The sequence below is a fragment of the Ursus americanus genome, chromosome 13 (assembly GCF_024610735.1).
Source record: "Ursus americanus isolate L20-20 chromosome 13, mUrsAme1.1.p, whole genome shotgun sequence".
Lineage (NCBI taxonomy): Eukaryota > Metazoa > Chordata > Mammalia > Carnivora > Ursidae > Ursus > Ursus americanus.
The window spans coordinates 33022319-33045280 of NC_142139.1; the positions used below are offsets into that span (position 1 = coordinate 33022319).

The 22962-nt window shown below is 36.9% G+C and overlaps 1 long non-coding RNA gene across 1 annotated transcript in view; it reads right to left on the reverse strand.

Annotated features, from left to right (window-relative positions):
• The window catches only part of LOC123793254 (uncharacterized), a 107753-nt gene that overhangs the window by 80132 nt on the left and 4659 nt on the right, over window positions 1-22962 (reverse strand). Inside the window, exons 2-3 of the long non-coding RNA XR_006779878.2 lie at window positions 20327-20365; window positions 19032-19152 (exon numbers count right to left, since the gene is read on the reverse strand). This is a non-coding gene — a long non-coding RNA (uncharacterized LOC123793254). The remainder of the gene's footprint in view (window positions 1-19031; window positions 19153-20326; window positions 20366-22962) is intronic.

Genomic DNA, 22962 nt, shown 5'->3' on the forward strand with positions numbered 1-22962 from the left:
GACCAGATTCTTGCCAGAGCGCCAGATCCACATAGTCTATGTGACCTTTCTCTATGTGCCTCAAAAGCACCTTAAATTCAAGATGTCCAGAACTAAACACATGACACCCTAATCCTCTAAACATATTCCACATTCTGTATTCCATGACCCAGAGACAAGCATTATCATTCACTAGGGTGCCCAATCAAGAATCCTAAGAGTCACACCTGAGCTCCCTGGCATTATTCTCCCTGCTTCTAATCAGTTGCTAAATTATTCCTCTTAAGTATTTCTGTCTGTTGTATGGTGGTTGTATGCCCATGATCTAGAGTCGAATCTCAGGAATACCACTTGCTAACTGTATAATACTAAACATAAGTTGTTTAACCTCTCTAGATCTCAACTTTCTACTCTGTAAAATGGGGATGGAACCTACTTCATAGAGACATGGTATTAAATAAAACAATCCAATATAGTACATAGCACTATATCCAGCACACAGAAAGTATTCAATAAATAAAAATCATCTTATTAACATCATCTCTATTGACATTATGTTAGTTCAAACCTCTGTCCTTTCTTGGCTAACATCCTAACTGGTCTGCAATAGCATCTTAACTGGTCTCCTTGTGTCTCATCTTGTCCCTCATCAGCCCAAAAATCTGAACTAAATAAATTAGCTACCCAAAATTAGCATAAAATAGAAATGCAGTAAACTACAAAGTGAACAGTTCATAGTCTCTTAATTAATAACATATGGAGGAGAAAAGTCTCCCCATATAGGATCTACCAAAATTTAGCAGGTCAATAATAGTAAAGACAGAGACTTATAAACAACTTTCAGACGGAAATCACATTTCCAAATATTAGCAAACTTCCTCCACAGAAAATACTATCATATCCATTAAGCTTGGCCTAACCAAAGCAAGTAGTTAAGTTCATTTATTACATGACTATCTCTTATTGTCTATGATCAATAACATGTCTTGTCTTGATTGGACTGTAATGAACTTGCCCTTATCTGTATCACTCAGACAGAAAAATACTGCCAAGAAAGGTATGGTTTGATTTAACAAAGCAAAGGAATTTACGTAAAAATGTGCCCATAACTAAGAAAATTTTAATCAACATTTTTACCATGTTCTGAAAAAAATTGCATAAACTGGCATTTTCTCATTATTTAATCACATACTTAATTAAACACACACAAAATTAATGTTGTTTTCACTCTTTAAATAAACAAGGCAATGTTACTGTCTCGATTATCAACTCAAAAAAGTCAGAGGAAGAAATATTCAGAACACCTTATTTTTCACTGTTGAATGAGCTCTGCTTTGTGAAGATTCTACAGCAAACCAAACCTTATAGAATAAGTAATATTCCCATTACTGCTTTCTTTGGAAATAATTTCATCTGTCATATAACCCTATCTTGAGCTATGTCATTAAAAAGTTATAAAAGACAGAGATTGGAAGATCAAGATTAGTTCCTTCACAGATGAAACCACAAAATCAATGAAGCAGCATTATTCACACAAAGAAAAAGAAAATGTGCAACTTTTACTACTACTATACCAAAAAGAAAGTTAAAAAGCAAAGTTTCCACTTCATCACACAACAAATCCTGGTCGCAAATTTATGTCATTGTGTGTGTATGCATTTGGAGAGTTGGGAAGGGAAATTGTTCAGAGATTTTTTTTTAATGGCTAAAGAGTGGAGGCAATTCTAAAAAGAAAGGCATTTTTTTTGAAATCCTGCCTTACTCCAAAATACAAAATATTATTTAAAAAATTTGATGGTAAATAATGCATCGGATGCTTTCTAAAATATTTGGAGCTCAAATTTATACCTTCCTTAGCTCTGACTAGAATAAACAAATGCACAGATCTAAAAATGTATATGTGTTTACTTTTTAGCACGTATGAAAAAAATGGTATTTAACTCAAATTAATTTTAACAGTGAATATGACTATAATATATGTAACTTCTAGCCTAACAATAGCAGTTCCCATAGATTGATCATAGAAGAAAAATAGTGAGCATAATGTGAGGAAAGAAATACACATGAATCCACTCCAGTTGCTTCTATAGAATTTGATGAAATGAACAGTTCCCTACAAGGCCAATTAAAACTGCTGATGAAGCTTTCTGAAAGATTGCATGAATCATTTTGAACTTTTCGATTTTGGTCTATCACTATTACATTCTTCACAAAATCTTCAGCAATAATCAACATTTTCATCTTATTGAGAAAAGAAACTTTGCAAGAAGCAGTTCATCTTTCATTTGATGTATGAAGTCTATTTCAAGTGTATGCTCAATCTCTAGAGATAAATTCAATGGTATGTTCTCAAAAACAGCCTCTCGGTCAGTCCTATCTTTAAACAAAAGATAGCTGTGCTGCCAATATATTGCTGCTGTATTGATAAATGGCTGTGGTAACATATCTTTCCAGTTAAACAGGCTCTACTCACCACAATACCTAACTCTTTCCTTTGTATTAGTCACCAACATTCATTTCTTAGATTAAGCTTTGTTTCCTTCATAGTCTGTACAATATGTGCTTGAGAATAAACATTCAATTTTCAACACCATCATTATTATCCTTACCTAAAAATATCCTACAAGAGCAGTATGGTAGAGTAGAAATTACATGAACTTTGAAATAAGACAGACCTTGGTTAGAAACTCAAGATCACTTATTCAATATATGACCTTGAGAAAATTACCCTGAGTCTGTTTCATTATCCATAAAATAATACTTCAGTCACAAATTTATTGTAAAAATTAAATATAGTACATTTAGAAAGTACCGCTCCTCTCCAAATAATAAACACAAAAGCTTACATTAAAGCAATAAGTTCTCATCCTCTCTTGTTGATCTCTTTTTGCACAGATGATGCTTTTATTACTATTACTATTTTAATAATGCTAAGAAGGCCTCCATGAATTATTTAATCCCATTCCTCACTCTCCATATTATCATTGATACATTTCCCACATCTGCTGCTTTCATTCCCACGCAGGTGATCCTATGAGAACTGGACTCAGCTCCAGAATTTCTATATAGAAGGAACTTGGAATAATGATCTGGTAAGGAGATACCAGGAAAATTGTCTTAAAGCTGAATTTGAACAGCAAAGACACTATTTTATTTCCAGTATAGGGAGAGGGATTTTTGCATTGATGCTGTGCTTACAAAGCAAGGACCCTGTTTTCATATATGTTATATGTTTTAGAGGTAGTTTTTCAGGAGGCTGATGTAGATACAAAGGACCTAAAAATCCCCTTCCTTGCATTGTGCCTAGCCATCATTTAGTCCACCATCAACCATTAGCCTCCATGACACTTTTCAAAATTACATTCTTAGATCACATTTTATCTATACCCAGAACACTCTTCTTTTCTCATAACCTATTTCCTCTTCCATGTCCATGGCTATCCTAAGAGATATTAAAAGTTATAAACTGTTCATTTCCCATCACCTAATTTTGACCAAAATTCCAATTTTCTTGAATTACTAAATCTGCAATAAACTGGCTAAAGCTGGCACCAGACTGCCTGTATTCAGGCAAGTGTGTGACTTTGGGCAAGTTCCCAATCCCCAGCTTCTTAATCTGTAACATGAAGTTCACAGTGGTAATCCTTCCATCGGACTGTTGGAAGGACTAAATGAGTTAATAATGTAAAGTTTGGAAGTTAGTGAATATATAAAGTTTTGCTATTGTTAAACTTTAAGTTAAAATGGTACCATCTTATATATGTGCAACATTCATATAGGCACTTATCTATAAGCAACTGCCATATAATCAGGTCCTTCAGATATTTGGTAATTAAGTCCCACTGAGTGGTGTCCCAAATCCATTCTTTTCCCCCTTTTGATCTGTAGCAAATTGTGATTTTTTCCCATTCATTCTACATATCTATTGAGTCCTAACTATGTGCCACACACTGTGCTGGAAGCTGAGAATATAACGGTGAATAAAAACAGGTATTTCCCCTTGTGTTGCTTTTGTACAGTGGGGGAGAACACTGACATTCCAATAATCATAAAACAAACAGAAAACATTAACTATGAAAAATGATACAAGGTGAGGTACACGATGCTATAAGAAAGCCAATTTGCCAAAAATCAATTTGCAGAAAGTCAATTTGCCAAAAGTCAATTTTCCAAATGACTGATTCACTGAATTCCCTAACAGACAATTCACTGAAAGCGAGTTTGCCAAAAGCCAATTTCTAGAAAATCAATTTGATGAAAAGTAGTCTGCCAAATCATCATTTCACCAAATGACCAATTCACTGAATTATTGGGGATTTTTTGAAGTCTTCATTTCACCGAAGTTTCAGTACAGTCCTTTTATGACAGCTCTTCAGTCCCAAATTTGACAGTCTATCTGGGCTGAATATCAATTTCATGTTTTCACATTTCAAATGCCAAACCCTTCTCTAATGCCCAATGATCTAATGTAAGCAAATGGCGGGATTCTCTTTAAATGCAGTTTTCTGTCTTCAGACTTAAGCTTCTGCCTATCTCTACCTCTTCCAGAAAGACAGCTGCAGGAACCATCCTAGGCCAGGGTGATGAACTGGTCATCTGCCAATTGGCTTTTGCCAAATTTGTTCCTAGCAAATTGGTCATTCATGGAATTGACTCTCAGTTAGCTGTTTCTCAGTGAAATTACCAAGAGTCCATGTCTTGCGAGGCTATCACTGAGGAATCTGACCTTGTCAGACAGGTGAAGGAAGACTTCATTGAGCAAAGAATAACTGATGTCACAAGGATAACTTAAAAAACAACCAAACAGGGTGCCTGGGTGGCTCAGTGTATTAAGTGTCTACCTTCAGCTCAGGTCCTGTTCCCAGGATCCTAGGATCGAGTCCAGCATCAGGCTTCCTGCTCTGCAGGGAGTCTGCTTCTCCCTCTGCCCCTCCTCTCACTCGTTCTCTCAATCTCTCCCTCCCTCAAATAAATAAATAAATAATATCTTTAAAAAAAAAACCCACCCAAATAAAAGGGAGAGGGAACAGCATATACAAAAACTATTTGGAAGGAGAAAACACCAAAATTACAATAGTTTGCAAAATGGCCAGAGTGGCTGGAATACAGAGAACAAGGGGGAGCATAGTGTGATTTGAAGCTAGAAATATAGTTGGGAGCTAGACCATGTTGTGCCTCACAGACCATAGGAAAGACTTCTCTTATTACGTTAAGAATGAGGATACTTAATATATTTTAAGTGGAGAAGGACATGATAAGATTTTCATTTTGAAAGATAATTTTGCAAGTGGTGTAGAGACGATATTTTAGAGTGTGATGGCATAGGCTGTTTTCTCACCTGGAAATTTATCATTGCAGTAGTTCAGGAGAGTGGCGATAGTACTCAGACGAGGGGGTATAGAAAAGGTGAAGTAAAGTAAATCACCTTCAGAGGTTTTTAAAATGTAGAAACAACAGAATTCATTATGGAATATTGATATGGGGAAAAAGAAGAGAAAATTCCATGGACAACTCCTAGATTTCTGGTTTGCTGAAGCAAATGGTGTTGCCATTCCTGAGAAAGAAAAAAACTAAATAGACTAGGTTTGTGTAATATTCTCATTCAATGTATTGCTATACATGTGCATATTTTATGTATCTATAAGAATATCTTCTTTCAAATCTTATTAAGAAATTAAATGTAAAAAAGAGAAAAAAATTAAATGTGTATTTGATTGATGATTTTTACGTAGTTTATTGCCTCATGTATGTATTCAATAAACTAATCTTTATGATCCAGGATCCCTCATTTATTTTTACGTAGTTTATTGCCTCATGTATGTATTCAATAAACTAATCTTTATGATCCAGGATCCCTCATTTATGTAACTAACTTAAACTCATTGTCCCTCAATTTCTTCAACCTTAAAATGGGAATAATACTAGTGCTTGCCTAGGAAGAAACTAGCTAGAAATATTCTTGCAATCCATTCTCTCCCTTTACTACAGGGAGGCCTCCAGAAAAAAAGGAAGTTGACCAAGTTAAATCTCCTTATGAACACGCTAATGACAAAACTGGCAAACATTAATTATGTCAAGTCATCATTTTACCAAATGATGCTAATGAGAGAGTCCTTGTTGTGGGCTGAATTGTGTCCAGGTTAAAGTCTAATTTCTAATATGACTATATTTGAAGACAAGGCCTATAAAAAGACAATAAAGATTAAATCAGGTCATAAGGGTGGGACTTAATCTAATAGGCCTGGTATTCTCATAAGAACAGGAGGAGATACGAGAGACCTCTGTATCTCCATATTTCAGCACAAGAAAAGGACACAGTGAGGACACAGTGAGAAGGCTACTACCTATGAGCCAGGAAGACAGACCTCATTAGAAACAAAACCTGATGGCACTTTGATCTTGGACTTTTAGTCCCTAACTCTGAGAAAATAAATTTCTGTTGTTTAAGCCACGCAGGTAGTAGGTATTTTGTTATGCAGTTCTAGCAGACTAATACAGTCCTTATCTATGGAAAGCCTTTAGCAGAATATACCTGATCTGTTTTGACTGCTTATAGTAGATTAATCTAGAATCTAGGGATTTAGAGGTCAGGTATCAATAACTAAGTATGAAATGGAAATGTGTCATTATTGCAAAAGCTACCTTTTGTGTAAATAAGGTAGCAACTTGCATTACTTACTTAAAGATTTCATATGTTCATCCATGCCAGAATGAATCCTGGTGCAGCAAGAAAGGACATGGAGATCTGTGTTGGTGGTCCCAGACCTCTCCCCGCTAAGCCTGCTTTTCAAGATTACTTGTAATAAATATCAGTAAAGCTTGATGCAGAGTAAGATCTCTAATCCTTGAGTGTGTGATTTCATAACGCAATCCTTTGTGTCAAGATCACTATCTCAGAGAACTGCAGTGAGGATTAAATGAGTCGATGCTTGTGAAATTGCAGTGCCAAGTTCATAGAAAATACTCATTAAGTATTGTTATTATTATTCTATTATTATAATCCTAAGGAATATTAAGAAGTTATCATTAATAGAATGAATATTATGTGACAGCCACTTGAACAAAGTAAGTACCTTCCATGGATTATCTCATTTATCATCCAAAAAGCCCTAAATCCTCTATTACCATCATATGAGGCCTGAAGCCTCAAGATCAATTCATTTCCCCAAGGTCAGATAGCCAGTAAATTCTAACACTAGGTTTAAACTCAGACACTCTCACTCCTCAGTTGAGCTCTTGCTCCTCATTTCAAATAACAGTGCCTTGCTATACCATCATGTCTCTGAAACCCCTTTGGAATGTCTAGGTGCTATTTTAGTATAATGAAAGTATATATATTAACTAGCACCAAAATGGCCTTAAAATGTTAATGTGGTTTCTAAATAAATGTGACTTCCATCTAGGGAGTTACTAACATCAGGAGAAATTTTGAAAAATAATAGAGAAAACTATTATTTTTAATCCATTTCTCAAAATATAATGAGCCTTTGATATCCCATTGAGCATAACCTTCCCCCCAAAAGATACATGGGCTGGTCAATTCTGAAACAATAAAACTGGAGTTGAAAGAAAATTAACAAGATGTTAACCTCTCTGTATTCACAGATTACACAAGCTATTTCATCTCCTTGTTGCTTTCTCATATACAAAAGGGATAAGCAAAGAGAGAGATATAAGTGAACTCTATCAACTTTGTTAGCACTAATTAGATCAAAATATATGACTAAAATATTATTTTGGACGATAAAAGAGTGTTGATTTGAAATTATATTTGGAAATGAGAGGCATTCCACAACCTTTAACACATAATCGATAGTTATAAACTATAGGCACTCAATTTTTGTCTTATTTTATTCATTACAGACATTCATTTTTTATAAAACATCTATAGATTGGATACTGAATCCTATTTCTATGGATTTTTACCAACCCACACAATGCTGAGAATAAAATGATTAAACAACAGTTTTCCTGGAACTGATGCAGGTAACTAGAAGGAGATTATTTAATAATGTTACCAAGGAAGCATTATGTTAGTCATTCTGTCCATTCTGTCCAGGTAGCCATCCGGTTTTCAGTTCTTATATCAAACAAGAAGGAATTTTTCCTACCAAAGGAGTAGACCAGAGCCTTTGTCATTGCAGAAAACAGGGCATGGCAAAGAAAACAAGGTGTACAACAGTTCTATTAGGAAAAGACCATATTTAATCCATTTTTTTAAAAGATTTTATTTATTTATTTAACACAGATAGAGAGAGCCAGCGAGAGAGGGAACACAAGCAGGGGGAGTGGGAGAGGAAGAAGCAGGCTCATAGCGGAGGAGCTTGATGCGGGGCTCGATCCCACAACGCTGGGATCACGCCCTGAGCCGAAGGCAGACACTTAACCGCTGTGCCACCCAGGCGTCCCAGAAAAGACCATATTTAAAATAAGGTCTAGAACTGCAGATGCATAGTAGAAGAAATTTTTGCCAATAATAAAGGCTTTGATACCAAAAAAAAAAAAAATGCCACCATTTCATGGAAGATTTGCATGGAAACTTCCAAAGGAAGATTAGGAAGACTGGGAAGAAAATAAATCTAGATTGGACCACAACAGAGAAGAATGCTAATTGAGAAGAAATGGAAATTGACATCAGTATTCCATTTGTTAAGAATTAATACTAATTTTATATATGTATACATAGGTCAATTGCATATGAAAATGTGTATTTAGTGTTTTTAAAAATCCTAATGTGAAGCATTTCTTTCCCCAAGCATTGTTAGAAAGAGGTACCATAACTAAAAGGACCTATTGGGAGAGGTGATATACCATGGGTAGTTGGCATTCTGCACATTCTTACAGAGTGTGCCAAGAATGCAAAGCCCTAACCACTCCTTGCCTAGGCCATTTCTCAAGCTTGTATTTATAGTGAGCAATCTTGAGAGATGGAGTAATGCCCTGATTCCAAAGAGCAAGCTATTGCTTGCTATAAAAGCAGGGGATTCCCACATTTGGTGTTCTTTTCTTGTAACACAACCAACTACATGTACAGGCTCCCAACTAGGCTCTCTGAGTCACTCCCATGTGAATGAGGGGGATGCAAATACACTGATGCTCATGCATTGATGAAACAGTACGAGCCTAACTTATTAGCTTGCAAGCATGGTAAAATCAAATCACAGAACCAACAAGCCCTGCTTCACTATATAATAAAGATTCCAGGACCCAGAATAGACAAATGAGATAAACAGTATCTTTCATAATGTGGTTTTTTTTTTAAGATTTTATATTTATTTGACAGAGAGAGAGACAGCCAACGAGAGGGGGAGCACAAGCAGGGGGAGTGGGAGAGGATGAAGCAGGCTCCTAGCGGAGGAGCCTGACGTGGGGCTCGATCCCAGAACACCAGGATCACGCCCTGAGCCGAAGGCAGGCGCTTAACCGCTGTGCCACCCAGGCACCCCTGATAATGTGATTTTTAATGGATTTTATTTTTTAGAGCAGTTTTAGGTCTACAGAAAAATTTCCCAAAAGTTTTAAATTTTCATATGCCACCAACCCCCAATTTTATTAACAACTTGTATTCATGTGGTACATTTGTTACAACTGGTAAACAAATATTAATACTTTATTATTACCTAAAGCACATAGTTTACATTAGGGTTTACTCTCTGATGTATATCCTATGGGCTTAACAAATGCATAATGTTATGTACCCATCATTACAGTATCACATAGAATAGTTGCACTGCCATAAAAATCCCTATGCTCGGGATGCCTGGGTGGCTCTGTCAGTGAATCACCTGACTTTGGCTCAGGTCATGATCCCAGGGTCCTGGGATGGAGTTCCACATCCACCTCCTTGCTCAGTGGGGAGTCTGCTTCTCCCTCTACCTGCTGCTCCCCCTGCTTGTGCTCTCTCTCTTTCTCTCCCTCTGACAAATAAATAAATAAAATCTAAAAAAAAAAAAAAATCCCTAAGATAAAACCTTTTCATCTCTTCCTTTCCCCTAACCTCGGCATATATTGATCATTTTAATCTCCTTAGTTTTGTCTTTTCCAGAATGTCACATAGTTGAGATCATAAAATATGTAGCTTTTTCAGACTTCTTTTTTTCAGGCTTCTTTCACTTAGTAACATGCATTTAAGGTTCCTCCATGTCTTTTCATGGTTTGATAGTTCATTTCTTTTTAACTTCATCCACTTATGGTAAGAGAAGATACTTATATAACGATAGTTATCTTTTCTAAATTACTAAGGCTTGATAGGTCACCTAACATGTGGCCTATCCTGTAAAATTCCCACGTACACTTGAGAAGAATACATATGCTGTCGTTGGGAAAAGTGTTCCTGTTAGATCTACTTAGTGCATTGCATTCTTATAGTCTTCTGTTTCCTTACTTATCTTCTATTTGTTCTATCCATTATTGAGAGTATATTGAAGTCTTTCAAATGTTATTGTAGACTTGTCTATTTCTCCCTTATTTTTTCCAGTTTTATTGGGATATAATTGACATATTGTGTTAGTGTAAGGTATACAAAAAAATGAATTCACATGTATTTATTGCAAAATGATTACCACAATGTTTAGGTTTTTTTGTTTCATTTTTTTTTTAGAGAGAGAGCATGAGCATGTGGGGGAGGGACAGAGATAGAGGGAGAATCTTAAGCAGGCTCCACACCCAGCATGGAGCCCAATGTGGGCTCGATCGCATGACCCTGACATCATGACCTGAGCTGAAATCAAGAGTTGGACGCTCAACTGACTAGCCACTCAGGTGACCCTTATTTGTCTACTCTTTTGTGTAGCTGAACTCTTTTATCCATTCTCTCAATCTCTATTTTCTGATTGTCATTTACATATAAAATAATTACTAATGATAAAATAATTACTAATAATAATTACTTAATTCTGTCATTTTCCCCAGCTATATTAAGATATAATTGACATATAATATTGTGTAAGTTTAAGGTACAAAATGTGATAGTTTGATACATGTATATACTGTGAAATATTTAACACAATAATATTAGTCAATGTATCCTTCAACTCACATAATTAACATTTTGTTGTTATGGTGACATTAAAGCTCTACTCTCTTTTTTTAATCTGCATAATATAATGTTTCATTTTTTTAAGTTTTTATTTAAATTCCATTTAGTTAACATACACTGTAATATTTATTTCAGGCATAGAATTTAGTGATTCATCACTTTCATACAGCACCCAGTGCTCATCACAAACGCTCTCCTTAATACCCATTTTCTTGACTCTCTCCACATCTTCCTTTAGTTCTTTGGGCATCTTTAAGATAGCTTTTAAAAAATCATTTTGTAGTATGGGGTGCCTTGGTGGCTTAGTCGGTTGAGTGTCCAACTCTTGATCTCAGCTCAGGTCTTGATTTCAGGGTTGTGAGTTCAAGCCCTATGTTGGGCTCACACTGGGTGTGGAACACACTTAAAAAAAAAATCATTGTGTAGTATATCTGCCATTAGATGTTTTCAAGGCCAGTTTCTGTTGATTTTTTTCCTTTGAATGAGCCACACTTTCCTGTTTCTTTGTATACTTTGTGATTTTTTTTGTTGAAAGGTAGATATTTATACCTAACAATGTGGCAACTGGAAATCAGAGTCTCCACTTTCCTGAGGGCTTACTATTTTTTGCTATTGTTTTTACTGTTTGTGGTTATTGTGGTGGTCATTGTTGCTGTTGTAGGCTATCTTTGTGCCAAGAATCATTTGCAGGTGTACAATTAAGATCATCCAGGTCTTTTCTGAGACCTTCTCTGAGCATGTATAGCCACATTCTAATTCTCCCCATATGTGAAGTTGTTTTCTAATGTCCTAGTCTTTAATGTCTGGCTCCCAAAAGCCAGGGAAAGAAAAAAATTAAGGGGAGAGGAAAAAGGTGTTGGCCCTTTAAATACTCTGGAAGTCACTTCAGCCTGGGGGAGGGAAGACTGCAACAGTGGAAGGAGGTACAACAATGGACACCTGCATCTCTGTGATCAGACCTTGAGATTTGGAGGACAGGGCCTATTTTTACCCAGTTTGATTCCTGCAAGCTATGTACAAACTGCTCCAGAAACATGTGCACAGCTACCTGCCACAGTGGCTGGTAGTGGGGAATTGGTAGTTACTATTGAAATTGACCAAAATTAACTGCAATTTGCTATCTAAGATATCTCCCGGAATTTGCAAGGATCAATAGATTCCAGAGTTGTGAAAAGTTGCAGCAGACAGATGCTGCCACTGTAACTGTTATCTCAATGAGGAGACAACTTCCTGGTGCTTCCTACTCTACCATATTTCAAGAATCCTCCATAATGTGTTTTAACATTTAATAATTTTATTAATTTTTCCCACAAAAAAGTGCTCTGACAATAATATAAATTACATTAAAAATATAACATTCATGTATTTTATTTGAACTTTATTACTATGTATCTTTTGTGCATTTATTTCTCTAATTCCTGAAAATACACAATTAGGTATGAATGTAATTTTGTTCTATATCATCTGGTTCTATATAAGATGCTATTCTCATATATCAACAGAGAGCCCTTGGTAATAATGCTTTGACTGTGTTAGTGATGTATTTCAATCATAACAGTTCTATTAAATAATCTCATGAGACATATATTTTTACCGTGTGATGAAAATGTAGCTGCTTGGCTATTTCATTATGGCATGGTGGTATTTAAGTGTTATAAGCAATATGAGGTGTTTTTAAACTGATTTTCAAAAGGTTATATCACTCATTTCTAGGATAGTGTTGGCCTTGATTAGTTTCTCAGATAGCAAAGTATCTTAGCAGTTGCCTAACTACAAAGTAGTCACTGAAATAATGACTGTAATTTTCAGGGTAGAAAATCATAAACTTGGTACAAAAGTACCCAAGAGGGGGTTCTTCCTGCAAGAATAACGATATTTCTTTTTTCCTGGTAAAGGATATCAATCTTTGTCTAACAGATCAGTCCTGAGTAAAATATGAACAGAGAAAAATAATTTTGTTGTTAAATTACTAAAATGAGGATACACTTCTAATCATATAAATTATTAATAGAAACCCTTTTCAATAATTTAAAAGTGCATATGCCAAAGTGAATTACATGGTTAAGGCTAGTTTCACTGGTAATTCTCACTGAGGCTCACTAAAGCTTAACTCCTGAGCTACAAGAGTCAAGTATACATTCTTTTTCATACAGTTTAGACTGTGTAAGGCATATGCTACTTTATAAAGTGTTGTTAAAATACCATGGGCTCCTAAAGGGTAAATAGATAAGACGATAACAAGATTAAAGAAAGGAACATGTACTTAGAGAGAAAGTGAGAAGACTGGAAAGAGACTGATGATACAAGGATATAATTGATGAAGCAAAGTATCACTAAAAGGTGGGAAGAGATGGAAAGCACAAGCATCAGAATTAACAAAAAGAGGACGCTTTCTTTTCCAAGATTAGAAGGAAGATGGGAAGTATATAAAAACGCAAAAACTTTTTTCCAGTGAAGAGGGAAATTTATAGAATTGATGTGATAGTCCTCGATCTTTCCAATAAAGAAAGAAGGATATTATCAAAGAAAAGCAGGGAGAGGATCCTTGGGTACTGGGGGAATATGAAATATTTAGAGATCAACATAAAACTTGTTTAACAGCAATGAGCACACCTATTTCATGAGTGGATAACATGAACTAGAAATGTAGTCGATTAGTCCAGTTTCCTGACTTAATAATACTTCAACAATCAGGGATTAGGAGAATCCAATGATAGGGTTGACCCAGCATTTGAATCCAACTAATAAAAATTTAAATAAATTAGATAATACCTGCAGCCTGTGACTACCGATAAGCTGAAATTTCTTTCCTTTCTATAAGGAAGATCCATTATTAACCATATAATAATCTATAGGAAGTTAAAGCTACTGTGGTACATATCACTGGTAAGAATCAAAAAACTTTGGAGTAGAACTAACGAATCATTTGAATAAATGCATCTGTTGTAAGCTAAATTGAGTATTTGGTTAATTTATCCCTGTGATTCATCACTTCCAGATGATTTGACCAGAACCAAAATATGGAATTATGAGATACATTTAGGCAGAAAATGTTCTGGTTAGATAAATACAGTTGCACTGACTTTACTATAAAAATGACATTAAAAGGGGACAGGCTTTCTTTGGCTTTGGAAGAATATACTTATAGATTACATTCAAAGTTCTTCTACAGGCTTAGAAAAAAGTGCCTCACTATCCTTGCTATCCTTTTATCTCAAACAAACAAATTAACAACCAAAGCAAACAAACAAAAAAACTCTAGCTTGCCCACCAGTTCAAACCCTCTCTTTTCATGGGTTCCTTCGTAATACAGAAACTCTATAATTAGCACTTACACCTATATTATGGAGTCATGAATAATAAATGTATTTAACAATCCATTACCTGTTTTCCTCAATGCTTTTACTAAACAATTTCTTCCCCAAAATCTACCACAACCCCCGAGTTTTCTGAGCTTTCTAAACCAATCCAAGATCTAGATGTGGATAGTTGAGAAAGTATGTATCCTTCATTAACCTCACCCCCTAGTGACCTTCCTCATAAAAACAAATGACAACCCAAACCACCTTTACTTTTCAGAAAGAAGGGAGAAGGAAGGAGGAGGAAGGAAGGAAGGAAGGAAGGAAGGAAGGAAGGAAGGAAGGAAGGAAAAGGAAAGGAAGGGGGGAGGGAAGGGGAGAGGGGAAGGCAGGGGAGGAGAAGGGGGAGGGGAGGAGAAGGGGGAGGGGAGGGGAGGGGAGGGGGGAGGGGAGGGGAGGGGAGGGGGGAGGGGAGGGGAGGGGAGGGGGGAGGAGGGGAGGGGAGAGAAGGAGGACTCCTGGTCTGAGTGCCAAAGGGTATGTACGGTTCAGTAAAATCCCACATTGCTGTTTTTTCTCAGACAAACCACCAACTAATAAAAGAGGAAAAAGAAATTATTTGTTGTGTGCTATTATGTGTCAAACACTTTACGTACACTGGATTATTTAATCCATAGAACATTCCTGGGAATAAGGTGCTACTATCCTCATTTTGCAGATGAGGAAGCTGACTAAGGTCCAAGTATGTAACTCACCCAAGACCACACCATAAAAGAGAGAACAGAGTCAATCTATTTCTGTTTGAAAAACAGTAATATTTTTTCTTCACTAATCTATAACTGAAAGTAAAAAAAAAATATGTAACATTTTAAAAAACAGAAAGGTAACTTGCCCTGCTTTGTTCCCAATTCTCTGGTTCTTTGTTTGCCACCACTTAGAGTTAGAAGGTTTATTTCAAATAAACATTCCGGATTGCTCTTCATATGAAAGTGCTATATAGCTAAATCTGCCTCAAGTACCATCTTCCTAAAATGCAATTTTTTTTTTCTATATTGAAACCTGTAACAGACTATCACATCTTGTTTTATCTAAGAAATACAGCTAGCTGGTGATACATCTTTGAGAAAAAGTATGTACAAGGCCTCAGAAAAAAGGCAATAAAACATTATTTAAAATATTTAATAACTTACACATTGGCAATGTCCACATCCTCTTAAGAAAACTCATATATATACATACACATGTACATGTGTGCGTAATAGTGGTTACAGCAAAAGAGCTAGAACACAGAATTCCTAAAGATTCAAAATACCACTGAAGAATTGATTTCCTGTCAAATCTCTCTAAAAATATTTATTTTTGCCAAATGAGCATATCCCCAAAAAGGATCTTTACTAAAACCAAGATTAATTACTTAATAATTATTGAATGCTGAGTCTTGGGAGATACTATGCTGGGTGCTGGGTTAGAAGCAGGAATCAAGATAAATATGATCCCTGTCCTTATGGAACTTACCTGCCAGTGTAAGAGAAAGACATTCAAGAATTACAAAAAAATAATTATAATCGTGATGAGTGCTAAGGAGAGATACAAGATGCTCTGAGATTATTTGATAGTACAACATTAAAGATCTTATCTAAATAATAGAGAAGTTTGTTGCAACCAGAAGTCATTATTTCTGTAACACATTCAAAAAATGAATAGGATAATTTCTCAGAAAGTTCTTAAGAAAGAAAATTCAACCTAAGCCAAGAACCCGGCTATGTACTTTGCATATTTTACTTAATTTACTTTTACAACAAAACCACGAGGTACCTATTAACAGACCTTGGTTTTATTCTCTAATTTGCCATGCCAAAGTGTGTCTTGCACACTAATTGTCTTGACAGAAACTTTAAAAATTACCTAAAGATTATGTGAAAAAGTTCTCAGTACTGTTTTCCATCTAAATCTTCAAAACCTGTACACAAACATTGCACAATTATCCATTCCAGCTCTCTCTCTGTCTTAGCAAACATGAGTTTTCAGACAGTGCAAAGACCCCAGTCACAAAATAAATAAAACTACAACCATTGCACAGCTCCCTGCTTTCTTGCTCTCCACTTCATTCCTATTTATGCCATCCTGTGGTTACATGCCCCTGAGCAAGGCAACACCTCAGCTGTCCCCAACCAGAATATTGCTCCTTTCTCAACATTCAACAGTAGCAATGGTAGTTCTGAGCCCCTGATATAAATAAGTGAAGAGGAGACACACAGGTCTAGTCTTAGGGAAGATAAGCGGGTTGACCAAAACAAGAATATTTCCACCCACTGTTTTTTCTTGTATTATTTGTGGATGATATGCAGCATAGGGAGAGCCATAATAGTTTTTTATGTACCTATAAACATTTCTGTCCATTTTTAGGGCCATTTTTGGAGTCCCCCTACCATTTCTTTATTTTGAATTAATGTTCAGTTGGTTATGACTGCTTTAATCTTTGGGTATTTTTAAAAATCAAATTTCAAGTTTAAAATTTTGTTTGAATGTAACAATAGGTAAAATGTCTATAAATCAAGAAGATGCTACTACTACACAAACTCTTCTCAGGTAAAAGGGAAAAAAATATTGCTTAGCTTTTGAGAAAAATCCCCTTATGATAATGAAAGTCTTTCATATAGCAGCAATAATTGCCATATGATGTAAATTGAAGGCAATGAATGAATAGTAAGCCTTGATTACCTTTTCCCATTTAGTCCAGGGCATTGTTTTGGCAATTCTTTCTTCTCTCCCCAATATCAATAAATCTCCCTTTCCTAGATTTTTTTCCCCATTGGCTAACAAGCATGCTTTTTCTCTTTTACTTAAAAGAAAACTTCTGCTTGATCTTGCTTCACTTTATAGCTACCACCCCATTTTTTCCCCTTCTCTTTGGCAAATCTCCTTGAGTTGTTTAAAATTGCTGTCACCACTCTCCCATTTTCTCTTGAGTCTACTATCAAGCTTTAATACTCACCACTCCACCCAACCACTCATTTTAATGTTATTAAATACAGTGGTCAGTTCTCAATCCTCATCATATCGGATCATTTAGCAATAAGTGATTTAGCTAATTGTTTTCTTCACATGGTTCCCAGGATACCATATTCTCTTGGTTTTCCTCCTATACGCTATAGCTTCTTCATAGTCTCTTTTGTTGTTTCCTTCTAGTCTTTCAAATATCTTAATGTTGGAGTGTCCAGCTTAGAGAGATTTCTCTTCTTCTAACCACACTAATTCCTTTAGCAATCTCAATTATCCCACAGTGAGCAAATTAGAAATGCCACACCTGCCTTGCTTTAATGCAGAAGAATGGATTCAAAGGCTTAGGGAGATTAGAATGTTCAAGTGGACTTGTCATTTAATAATTACTTACCCATACCGGAAGGGTCCATAGAACATATTTTTTACTACTGTGAGAAATAAATATGAGAAGGGAACCTCCACATCTTTGAAATGTTCAGTGATTGCTCTTCTCTATAGGCCAGACCTTAAAATGTGGACTGTAGTCACCAAATTAGAAAACCTAAATGGAATTACAGTAATTGGATCCCAAGGTAGCAGGAGTCAAGTGGCAGCCCTTAACTGCCAAAGTCAAGGTGTGGTTACCATAATGGATAGCCATCAAAGCAGCAAACAGAATAGTCTGATTTGCATAGACATATGGCATTGGCTAGTCAATCATAGTGTTCCTAGAAGTGAAACAGAGAAATCGATAGGAAGCCTACTAAATTCTTACTTGATCTATAAACAGGAAGGTTCTAAGTCAGGTAAACAAAAGTCTAATTTGAGTCATCAAAACAGTCATGACCCCTCAATTAGTTCTCAGAGTTGAGCCAGTTTATAGACCCAGAACCCCTTGAATGAAGGGGAGGCTGGGTACCCTTGAGGGAGAACCCCAGTACACTGGCAAAAATTTATACTGTTAATCTTTCTCCCAGCCTTCCTCAAAGTGACCTATAGGCTTTTGCTACGGTTAACTGCACTGTGGGAAAAATAAATAATCAGTTTTCAGAGACTACTGGACACTGACTTAGAACTGACACTAATTCTAGGAGATCCAAAAACATCATTGTGATCTACCAATCAGAATAGGAGTTTAAGAAGGTCAAGTGATCAATGGAATTTTAGCTCAAGTCTGTCTCACAGTGGGCCCAGTGGGTCTCCTAGCCCATTCTATGGTTATTTTTCCAGTTCCAGAATTCATAATTGGAAGAGATGTACTCAGCAACTAGCAGAATGCCCACATTGGTTCCCTGACCTGTGAAGTGAGGGCTATTAGGGTAGAAAAGGCCGAGTGGAATTCATTAGAACTGCCTCTACCTAGGGAAATAGTAAACCAAAAGCAATAGCATATTCCTGAAAAGACTACAGAGATTAGTGCCACAACCAAGGGCTTGAAAGTTACAGGAGTGTGATTCCCACATCCCCATTCAACTCACTTATTTAATCTATGCAGAAGACAGATGATCTTAAAGAACAACAGATTATCATAAACTTAACCAGGTGGAGACTCCAATTGCTGTTGCTCTACTAGATGTGGTTTCATTGCTTGAACAAATTAACTCATCCCCTGGTATCTGGTATGCACCTTTTGATCTGGCAAATGCTTTTTCCCTCAATACCTGTTAGTAAAGACCACCAAAACCAGTTTGCTTCCAGCTAGCAAGGCCAGTAATACATTTTCACTCTCCTACCTGTTAACTCTCCGGCCCTAACTTAGAGGTCACAATGTAGTTCACAGGTATCTTGATCACCTTTCCCTTCCACAAGATATCACACTAGTCTGTTATATTGATGACATTATGCTGACTGGACCTGTGAACAAAATGGATTTATTATTAAGACATCTGCATGTCAGAGAGTGAGAAATAAATATGTCAAAAATATTCACTTCTACCTCAGTGAGTTCTAGGGATCCAGTAGTATGGGGCATGTTTAAATATCCTTTCTAAGGTAAAGGATGAGTTGTTGCACCTGGCCCCTTGGGCAACCAAAAAAGAGGCAGAACCCCTGGTGGGCCTCTTTGAATTTGGGGGGCAACACATTCTTCATTTGGGCATTTTAGTCCATCCAATTTACTGAGTGACCTGAAAAGCTGCTAGCTTTGACTGGGGTCTAGAACAGAAGGCTCTGCAAGAAGTCCAGGTGGCTGTGAAGGCAGCTCTGCTACTTGCGCCATATGATTCACCATATCCAATGAGCTTGAAAGGTCAGTGGCAGAGAGAGATGCTATTTGGAGCCTTTGGCAAGCCCTAGAAGTGAACAACACAAGCCCCTAGGATTTTAAAACAAAATTCTGCCATCTTCTGCAAATATTTACTCTGAAAAACAGCTCCTGGCCTGCAACTGGGCCTTAGTAGAAACTGAATGTACAACCATGAGCCACCAGGATACCATGTGTCCTGAGTTGCTCATCATGAACTGGGTGTTATCTGACCCACCAAGGCACAAATGTGGCATGCACAGTACTACTCCATTATCAAGTGAAAATGGTATATATGTGATTAGGCTCAAGCAGGCCTTGAAGGCACAAGTTACCTGTAAAAGTGGCCCAAATGACTACAGTCCTCCCTCCTGCCACACTACCTTCTCTCTCCCAGCCTGCACCTATGGCCTCACGGTGAGTTCCCTACAATCAGTTGACAGAGGAAGATTCTGGCCTGGTTTACAGATGGTTTTGGACAATATGCAGACACCACCCAAAAGTGGACAGCTGAAGCACTACATTCCCTTTTTCTGGGACATCCCTGAAAGACCGTGGTGAAGGGAAACCCTCCCAATGGACAGAACTTTGAGGAGCGCACCTGACTGTTCACTTTGCTTAGAAGGAGAAATGGGCAGACATATGATTACATACTGATTCACAGACTGTGGCCAATCACTTTCTCCCCAGCCACCCCTGGCATCACCCAATGGGCTCACAAAAAAAGTGGCCATGGTGATAAGGATGGAGGTTATAATGGGCTCAGCAACATATATTTCCACTTACCAAGATTGACCTAGCTATGGCCACTGCTGAGTGTCCAATCTGTCGAGAAAAAAGACAACATTAATCCCTGATATGGCACCATTCCCTGAGGTGGTAGCCAGCTACCAGGTGGCAGACTGATTACACTGGACTGCTTCCATCACGGAAGGGGCAGTATTTTGTTCTTACTGGAACAGACATTTTCTCTGGATATGGGTTTTCCTTCTCTGCATACAATGCTTCTGCCCAAACTACTCTCAGTGAACTTACAGAATACCTTACCCACATTCATGGTATACTACATAGCATTACTTCTGATCAAGGAACTCATTTCACAGCAAACAAAGTGTAGCAATGGACCCATGCTCATGGAATCCACTGGTCTTCTCTTGTTCCCCACTCTCCATCCTGAAGCAGCTGGCTTGACAGAACAGTGGAACAGCCTTTTGAAGACTTAGTTACAGTGCCAACTAGGTGACAACTTGCAGGACTAAAGCAAAATTCTCCAGAAGGCTGTGTATTCTCTGAATCAACATCTGATATATGTTGCTGTTTCTCTCACAGCCAGGATTCACAGGTCTAGAAATCAAGCGGTAGAAGTAGGAGTGGCACCACGCACTATTACCCCTGGTGACCTACTAGCAAAATTTTTGTTCCCTCTTACTGAGACCTTATGCTTTGCTAGTTTAGAAGTCTTGGACCCAAATGGAGGAATGCTTCCACCAGGAAACACAATGATTCCAATGAACTAAGAGTTAAGAATGCCACTAGGCCACATTGGACGACTCATACCTATGAATCAACAGGCAAAGAAAAGAGTTGCTGTGCTGGCTACGGTGATTGATCTTGACCATCAAGGGGAAATCAGACTGCTAGTCTACACTAGAGATAAGGAATGTACTCTGTCCAGAATATAAGAGATATTGTAAGGCATCACACTCATGTTATCCCTTTATAGTCATACACACCCTCCTCTTTCCCAATCCCACCATCCCTAACTTCTGGCAACCACTAATCCATTCTTCATCTCTAATTTTTTTTTTCATTTTGAGAATGTTATATAAATGGAATCGCATTATACAACCTTTGAGATTGGCTTTTTTCACTTAATATAACGTCCTTGAGACACAGCCAAGTGATGTGTCTATCAAGAGTTTGCTCCTTTCTATTTTGATTAGTATTCCATGGTATGGATGTACCACAATTTGATTAGTCATTTACCTACTGATAAACATTTTGGTTGTTTCTAGTTATTGCCTATTAGAAATAAAACTGCTATAAACATTCGTGTATATGTTTTTGTATGAACATAGTTCTCATTTCTCTGGAATAAAAATCCAGGTCGATAACTCAGTCATATGGTAGTTGCATATTTAATTTCTAAGAAACTGCCAAATAATTTTCCAGAGTAGCTGAATGATTTCACATTCCTACCAGCATGTACGAGAGATCCAGTTTCTCTGCATCCTTGCCAGCATTAGTATAGTCACTATTTTTTACCTTAACTGTTCTAAGAGGTGTGTAATGATACCTCATGGTCTTAATTTGTATTTCCCTAGTGACTACTGATGTTGAACATCTTTTCCTGTGCTTATTTGCTATCTGTGTATACTCTTCAGTGCAATGTCATCATGTTTTTTGCTTTTTAATTGAATTGCTTAATTTTACTGCCCATTTTCTAAAAACCTTTTACTGTAGTAAAACATACATAAAACTTATTATTTTAACCATTTTTAAGTGTACAGTTCAATATTAGTACATGTTGTGAAATCATCACCACTATCCAATTCCAAATACTTTTATCCTCACAAACAGAAATTCTGTACCCATTAAGTGATAACTCCCAAGTTCTTCTTTTCCCTAACCTCTGGTAACTTCTATTCAACTGTCTCTAAATTTGATTTTTCTAGGTACCTCACAAAAGTGGAATCATAAAATTTTTGTTCTTTTATGTCTGGCTTATTTCACTTAGCTCATTGTTTTCAAGGTTGATCCATGTTGTAGTATTTCACTCCTTTTTAAGGCTGAATAATATTGTGTAGATATACCTTATTTTGTTTATCCACTCATCTATTAATGAATATTTAGGTTCTTTCCACCTTTTGGATGTTGTGAATAATGCTGCTATAAACACTGGTGTTCAACTATTTGTTTGAGTCTCTGCTTTCAATTCTTTTGGGCATATACCTATAAGTGGAATTGCTGGATTGGATCACATGGTAATTCTATGTTTAACCTGAGGAATCATCGTTTCCCACAGCAGCTACGCCATTTTACATTCTCATTAGCAATGCACAATTTCTACACATCCTCACCAACTCTGGTTATCCCCCCCTTTTTAAAATAATACCCATCCTAATGGGTATAAAGTGGTATCTCATTGTGGTTTTGATTTGCATCCCCCTACTGGCTAGTGATATTAAGCATCTTCTCATGTGCTTATTGGCCATTTGTATACCCATAATATCTTCTTTGGAGACATTTCTATTCATGTCCTTTGCCCATTTTTTTATTTGAGAGAGTGAGGACACAAGCGGGGGGGGGGCGGAGAGAGGAAGGGCAGAGGGAGCAGCAGACTCCCCTCTGAACAGGGAGCGCTGACATAGAACACACAGGGCTGAATCCCAGGACCCTGGGATCATGACCTGAGCTGAAGG